General features: G+C 31.4%; 1 non-coding gene across 1 annotated transcript; it reads left to right on the forward strand.

The window, feature by feature from the left end:
• The first annotated feature begins 428 nt into the window (after positions 1-428).
• LOC114578875 lies at positions 429-535 on the forward strand. Its single transcript, XR_003699798.1, has one exon. It is a non-coding gene; the product is annotated as a small nucleolar RNA R71 (small nucleolar RNA).
• Positions 536-8702: the final 8167 nt, after the last annotated feature.

Below are 8702 nucleotides of genomic sequence, written 5' to 3' on the forward strand. Positions count from 1 at the left end.
CGTAAGATAATGAGCTCTTTCTCTTAGGGAAGCAAGAAACTTAGAGTTTAGTCACTTTCGAAAAGAGACGGGTCAAGGATAAGTTCAGGGAGAAAGATAGCTTTTAGATAGAACAAGCCTACTCTTAAAAATCTCAATTTTTAGCCTGCGAACATCACTTCAGATATTGTCCGACCTTCTGAACCTGAAGTGAAGGCTTCATTTCTGCTTTCAGGCAATTAGTGGTCTCAGCGGGATGGCAAGCGAGAGAGAGAGAAGTGAGTGTAAAGCAACTTTACCGAAAACTTTAGGAGAAAAAAGGTCAATAACCATTCAAACACTCAAAGGGTTATATGATATATCAGGTGTAGAAGTAGGCCAAAATTTATATTGGCAAAATAAATCATACCAATCCATTATAAAAGGTCTGAATAACCAACTTGCTTGGTATGGCATGATGAGGGCACTTCCTAAGCATCTCTTTAAATATTTCCTATACTTCATATATTGACTCTCCATAAATTTGGGAAAATGAAGATATTTCGTTCCTAAGCTTTATTATTTTTAAGGATGGAAGTACTTAAATAGGAATTTATGGGCCAGATCATTCCTTGTGGTTAAAGAAGCTAGGGGTAAGAAATTTAACAACACTATTGTCTTATCTTGTAAAAAAAAGGGGAAACAAATAAAGTCTAATAGATTGAATGCTTTGTTGAATTCCAATGTTAAAAAGATCTTTATGAAACTATCTAAATATAGGTTAGGATACTCAATAGATGTTCGCTCGAACTATGAGATCTTAACTATTTGGATAATAGTGAGCTAAAGATCTGTGTTATTTGCTTGGATTTTTGACCTATAGATGCTCTTATAAATACCTTCTACCAAGGTATTATTATGCTCTTTAAGACATTTAGGCGAATCATGCTCTAGGTTTAGTTTGTCCATTACTAAAGCTTGGTTCTTTCTGTGTTTTCTAATTTTTAAAAGGATCCTCTCTATCTCTAAGTCAAACAATGTGGTTCCCTTACTAGGATCTATAATGTAAGCACAACAATAAAATAAGAATTCAAAATGATATGTGCTACAAAATTAAAAATACATAAATTTGAACATAATTTAAAAGACTTCATAATTTTATAACTAGTTCACACAAAAAAAATTGAAGCAAAAAAACAAAATGACATGACTAAATATAAAATTATTGGAACAACATAAAACTAATAATAGTATAATCAAAAGATTTCCAATATTGTTCTAATATAGATGCTAAATGAAATTATTTAGAAAATTTAATTACTTTTAAACTTATGATGGTGGTAACCATAATGTTTTCCTATGTTGCCTCTTCATATTTATTATGAATCAAAAAATATGCACTCTTAGATCTTTGTATAGCTTATAAGAGTTTAAAGTAAAATTTTCAAATTACTAAAATTGTTAAATCTCAATAGATCCCGAAAACCTAACCACCCAATGGTAGCATAGTTGTTCTCTATTCCAAGACTCCTAATTATTCCATCATTCCTTTATCAAGGCAATGAATTACACCATATTTTATATTAGAGCATGGTTATTAAACTAACAAGATAAAGTATAGGAGTAATTTAAAATAATATTCAATATTTTATGTTTAGGAGTCTACTTAACTTAAACATACACTATATCATAATATAAGTCATAAATAATACGTTTAGACATCCATGTAATGATATTCACATAAAATAGGGTTCATTTACTCAAAAATAACAAAATACAAGAGTGTGTTATTCAAGATATCATTGGAATCATTTTTTTTAAGAACAAACATATACTGGGGATTTCAAGAATGATTAACTTAAAGGAAATACTCTCCTTCCATTTTACTCTTACGCACACACTTTTTTTTACTAAAAAAGGCCCTATTACAAATTGAAGATTAAAACTATTTATGCTGCGACATCGAACTATTATAAATTTTATAAAGGTATGCATCGCAACACTACTAATAAAATTAACAATACGGCACTCGTTGAGGTTGACTAATATGTTGTTGGGTTGAATCAATGTGATGCTATAGTTGTAAACCACTTCAACTTCCTCATCATCGAACTACATGAGACTCAATACTGGGGTTCTCTAGAAGATGTTGTGCTGGTGTTAAATTATTTATGTATTTTCCCAAATTGAGTGGTGCAATAATACTCCAATTTATATAGTTGTGGCATTACGGATGCTACAATGCTTTAAGCTTTGGTGCTAGGGAATTAAGTTAATTTGTGAAATTCCTAAACATAGTTGATCCTAGGTGCATTAATGCTGCATTGGGGTATTACTGAAATTGTGGCATAAATTGTATAAGTGTTGCACCGCATGAGCTAAATTTCTATTTTGATGACTTTTTTCAAAATTTTACAACACACATCAACCAAAATAAACATTTTTACATTAAAATATGCAAAAAAAATATTAGCATAATTTTCACTTAGCAATAACCTTGGGATGAGTTTATAAAAGGTATAAGAATGATTTTGAATACTTGGAATTAAAATCCATATTTTAGGTGACTAAGTTGACAAAGGGTTTGAAGTGGAAAAGATTTAAGGACAAAAAAAATCATTTTGAATTTTATGTTCAAACTCTATTAACCAATTTTGACCAATGGTCTTGGATGAGTTAAAATACATTAGGAATGAGTTTAGGTTGGTTTGGTTTAGCTTGTAGGTTCTCGGTTTAGGTCTAGCTTGAAATGCCTCTATGAGTGGAATTTATGGTGATCAATGGGTAAATTGAGTTTTTCATTAGATTTAGGTTTTAGTTTTAATCTTGGATTGAAATTGAAGACTTCTTAAGGCTAGTAAAAGTTATTTAAAGGAAAATCTAGGTCATCTAAATTTTTCCAAGACCAAGTCCTTGAGTCTCTCCTGGGGTTCCTCTAGGCTAGGTCTTCACTTAAGTAAAGGATCCATATATAATAAAAGTACATGGTAGAAGGGCTTTGACCTTATTCAATAACAAGGTCAACAATTTAATTTTTTTTTTCAACATTTAAGTCTAAATATTACATGTACGCCTCTATACGTACAGCTGGAATAAAATTTTTTGATAAATTATGTATTACTAATAAATGTGCTAACGAGGTTAAGCAATTATGTTTCAATATTTACTCCCTGACTATGAAAATTTTTGTATGCAACCTAATGTAACAATATATGGCATGTATACCTATTAAACAAAAAATATTAACTCTTTTTCATTCTAAAGAAAATTGGCAACATAGAAAAGGTAAATAAAATTCTAAGATGCTTGCCTGAATCTTAAGATGATAAGGTGATGGTGATTTATAAATCTAAAGATTTAACTACTTATTCTATAAATAACTTGCTTGGTTCTTCAATATAATATAAATAAAAGGTTAGGACAAGATTGCTAGTGTAGGTAATAAGAGAAAGGAAAAGACTACAGTGTTGAAAGCTAATAATTTTGATAATAATTATTATAAAAGGTATTGCGGATTAGTTTTTATGAATTAGAATTTTGATGATAGCTAAAATTCATGATTTTCTACAACTGCCTTGCCTACTAACTTTGCAGGTCCACAAGATCGAGTGCAACTCAAGCCAGCTCAAGATTGGGTAGATTAAGTCTGAGTTAGTTTGTATTTTTTTCCCTTTCTTGAGTCTACTTTAAATAATGTGGTTCCTGATGCTAAGTAACCTTGCACCCACACACCTTACGAGAATTTCTGACTGTTTCTTAGAGTTTATTGTTTTTGGTAACATTGTCAAGGATGATATTTATATTGGCTTGTACGATCGGTTCAAAAATAGAAACACTAATTAGGGCATACTTATTAAGGCAGATGTCATTAAGCACATCGTCCTAGATGATTTTGTATCAACCAGGATGATAGGCTCAAATCAGAAAGAATCATCCGTCAAATCTATTTTGGTATTACTTATTTTTGGACATCGTCCCGAGCATCGACCTAGCCGATCCAGCATAATTTTTCCTAAATTAATCTGGTATATATGGAAAGTAATTAAGGCTTATTGCACGATCACATTGGTTGGGCCAATCGCAGGATTGTCCAGGACGATGTAACTAAAAAATTGCCTAATCATCCCAAACCGACCAGGCTGATTAAGCAAAATTTATACTGATCAACCAAGTCAATATTCATATCAGCCTGGAGGATAATGTCAGTTTTGAAAATCTATTTAAAGACCTCTTTCTTTATCATGAAAAGTGTCTTTGGCAGACATTATAGCTTTGCTCTTTTGGTGGGAACTTGAAAAGAGAACTTGAAATGGAGAGAGGAAAGGGTGGAGTTTGAGAGAGGGAGAGTATCCTTAGAGGGTGTTTTAAAGGAGTGTGAGGGGGATTCCATACAGTTGTTTCGATGAGCTTGCATTTTAGTACCATAGGATTCAAGGCTTGTCTTGAAGGAAGTTCTGGGAAGAATAAGATCTCTTTGGTGTCAAAGGACCTCCGAGGAGTGGACATAGGTCAAGGTTTGACCAAACCATTATAAATCTCGTGTGTTTTTTCCTTTATTATTTTCGTATTTAATTCCTGCATTTTGGTTTTCTTTGTGGTGAATCTTGGTTGTGATTGTGTTTTGATTGTTGAAAGATTTTATTTATTATATCAGTTCACCTCTCTCTTGGTTAGCCTTTGGACTAGTTCATAAGGGCTTAACATCCCTAACAAACTTTCAAGTGGTATCAGAGCAGGATTCATAAAAACTAACTTTGAAAACTTTTTAAATTTTGATTCATGGCTAATTTTTATAATCGTAATATTGCGGAAGGTTTTTTAATCACCAGACCACCTTTATTTGAAAATATTACTTTTGATTTTTGGAAAATCCGCATGTCTACTTTCTTGCAATCATATGAATTTTGAATATGGCAAATGACTTTAACTTGTTATTATGTACCGTCGCGTACTATAGATAGAATAAAAACTGAGATTTCTTTTAATCAATGGAGTAAGGAAGAACTAATCAATGCTCAATTGAATGCAAAATCATTAAACTATTTATTTTGTGCTTTTATTTCTAAAGACTTTATATTTGTTTTCACGTGCACTACTAGTAAGAAAATTTTAGATAAATTACACACTTTATATGAAGGCACTAGTGAAATCAAGCAATTCAGATTGAATATTTTAATGCATGGTTATGAATTCTTATGCATGAACCTTATGAGGCGATCTTAGATATGTATACTATGTTTATTCAAATTGTGACATCATTGTATGCCTTAGGTAAAGAATTTTCAAACTTTGAAAAAGTTAATAAAATTTTATGTTGTCTACTTGATAAGTTTGATGCTAAAGTTGTTACTATTTATGAATCAAAAAATTTGAATGAGTATTCTATTGATAATTTGATTGGCTCACTCATTGCCTACAAGCAAAGTTTGGGTCAAAGACTTTTGGATGCAGGTGAAATAATAGTGTTAAAAGCTAAAGACACATAGAAAGGTAGCTTAATTAGTGAGGAAAATGATAACTTAACAAGTAAATTAGAAAGCTCGCTAAAACATAAGCATCAATAAAAGTGGGATAAAGGTAAAGAATGTTAAGATTTCATCTGATGTTATTTGCTTTGGATGTAGAAAATCTGGACATATGAAAAATCAGTGCCTTAATTTGAGAACTCTTCCTGCAAAGAAAAGGGTAAAGCTAAGCAAATTATAAAAAAGGAAAATAATGAAGAGCAAAACATCTCCTAGGCAGACCTAGCTTCTGAATCATCAGACCAAGAGCAAGATGATGTTTAAACCATTATTTGTGTGCTTTATTTTTCTGTGTTTGTATATTTTGTTCATTTTTGTGCGTTTTTTGTGTTTTTTTATTTATTCTTTTTTTTCATTAAAATTTTTAATTTTGTCTTTATTTTTTTTTCTTTTTATGTAATATTTTCTCTGATTAATACACACATCACCATCATTTTAAAAATAAATAAAATAAAAAAAAAATATTAAAAATGAAAAATCAACCTCCTATTTTTTTAAAATTCTTATGTAAGTTATGGTTGACTTCACTAAAAACAGTCAAAGGAATGAAACTCATGATTTTGACTATCAATCTCTGTTTCCTAAAAGAGGTTATTCTACTTTTGATTTAAAATCTTCATCATATTTTAAATTAGATTTTGAAACTAAACTTTTTCATCTCCTTATTTTTTATTTATCGCATAGGAATCTTTTGCAAGTTTTGAATCTACCTTATAATTTTCTTAATCAAGTATTTCACTGTGTCAATAGAATGGGTTTACTTGTATTTTCAAAATTTCAAAAAGGTAACATATTTAAAAAAAAAATTTGGCCAATGACGCCAAATCAAAAAAAGTGACTAATGATGTCAAATCAAAAGATGCACAATGATGCCAAATTGAGAAAGATACATAAAGTGTATCAAAAAGTAAAAGATGCACAAAGTGCGCCAAAAATTGATAAGAGGCATAAAATGAGCCCACAAAGAGTATGCTTAGTTTTTCTGTTTTACTTAAAGCTTAAGAAAACCCTTGATATTTTTTATACTTGATCTTGAAAATCATGATTCTTGATTCACCAATTTTTGTATTAATCTTCTATTAGATATGTTTCATGAAAGGAGTTTTGAAAAATTAGCGTTTCTTTTTCTAATTTATTCTTTGATTTAGATATTGGATTAAAAAGTTTTTGAGTCTTTAAAAGAACTTGAGCTTGGATTAACAATTTCTGAATTTCTTACATTTACTGGATTATGCATTGTCAATCCATTCCTTACAAAGTTTTTGAATAAAATATGAGGTAACTTTTTCTTTTTTAAGACTTTTTTGTCGTGCCTCTTCTCTTTTTGATAATGTCAAAGGGGGAGAACGTACTATTGTATTTGTATCTTTTTTTATAAAAATTAAAAACAACAAAAAATTTGATTTTCCCTATTTTTTAAAGTTTTATTTTAGTAAGGGGGAGATTAGGAGAAAATCTTCTCATTTTAGCAAATTCAACTAGTAATGTTTGTCATCATCAAAAAGAAGGAGATTATTGCGGATCTTTTTTCATGGATTAGAATTTTGCTGATAGCAAACATTCATGATTTTCTACGACTACCTTGCTTGCTAACTTTTCAAGTCCACAAGATCGAGTGCAACTCAAGCCAGCTCAAGATTAGGTAGGTTAAGTCTGAGTCAGTTTTTATTTTTTTCCTTTCTTGAGTCTATTGTAAATAATATGGTTCTTGATGCTAAGTAACCTTCCACACATACACCTTGGGAGAATTTTTGACTGTTTCCTAGAATTTACTATTTTTGGTAGCATCGTCTGGGATGATATTTATATCGGCCTGGACGATCAGTTCAAAAATAGAAACCCTAATTAGGGCATCCTTATTAAGGCAACTGTCATTAAGCACATCATTCTGGATAATTTTGTATCAACCAGGATGATAGGCTCAAATCAGAATGAATCAGCCACCAGATATATTTAGGTATTACTTATTTTTTGTCATCCTCCTCGACATCATCTCGGGAATCAGCCTGGCTGATCCAGCATAATTTTTTCTAAATTAATTTGGTATTTAATGAAAATAATTAAGGCTGATTGCACTACAATATCGGTCGGGCCAATCGCAAGATCGATCGGGATGATATGACTAAAAAATTGTCTAATTATCCCAAATCGACCAGGCTGATTAAGCAAAATTTACGCTGATCGTCCAGGCCGATATTCATATCGGCCTGGACAATAATGTTAGTTTTGCAAATCTATTTAAATACCTCATTCTTTCTCATGAAGAGTGTTTTTGGCAGCCATTGTAACTTCATTCTTTTGGAGGGAACTTCAAGAGAGATCTTGAAAGGGAGAGAGAAAAGGGTGGAGTTTTAGAGATGGAGAAGATCCTTGGAGGGGGTTTCAAGGGAGTGTGGACGGGGATTCAACACGGTTGCTCCAGTAAGCTTGCATCTTAGTACCATCGAATTTAAGGCTTATCTTGAGGGAAGTTCTGGAAAGAAGAAGATCACTTTGGTGTCAAAGGACTCGGCTACTCCGTAGCACCAGGGAAGGTGGAAGTGATTTTGTAAGGGCTTCTCCACTTAGCTGTGGGGGCTAAAGGAGAGACACTGAGTTTAGTGCAATACTCAGAGGGTGCCCCCGAGGAGTGGACATAGGTCAAGGTTTGACCGAACTACTATAAATCTGGTGTGTTATTTCCTTTATTATTCCCACATTTAATTTCCACACTTTGGTTTTCTTTGTGGTGAATCTTGGTTGTGATTGTGTTTTGATTGTTGAAATATTTTATTTATTATACCAATTCACCTCTCTTTTAGGTAGCCTTGGGGCTAGTTCATAAGGGCTTAACATCCCTAACAAACTTTCAAAAGGAGGTGAGGAAGATGATATAAGCTTAATGACCAAGCACTTCAAAAGTTTTCTTAGTAAAACATAGGGAGGCAGAATGATAAGTTGATAAGCAAACATAAAAGGTTTAATAAAGTTACCATTAACCTAATTTGTTTTGAATTTAAAAAATAATAAATTCACATAAAGTTTGTTTGCCCTATTGCAAATATGGATTCAAGTATTATAATTTTAATGATAGTAAATATTTCTGGCTATTATGTTTCTCTACTATTATTCTACCTACTAACATTAAAAGTTTATAAGGTCAACTGTAAATCAAGCTAGCTCGAGATTAGGTAGATTAAGATTGAGTCATTTTGTAAGTGTAATTCCAATGCTTTTACC

This window comes from Dendrobium catenatum, unplaced genomic scaffold (genome assembly GCF_001605985.2).
Source record: "Dendrobium catenatum unplaced genomic scaffold, ASM160598v2 original_scaffold_197996, whole genome shotgun sequence".
In the NCBI taxonomy this organism is placed as follows: domain Eukaryota; kingdom Viridiplantae; phylum Streptophyta; class Magnoliopsida; order Asparagales; family Orchidaceae; genus Dendrobium; species Dendrobium catenatum.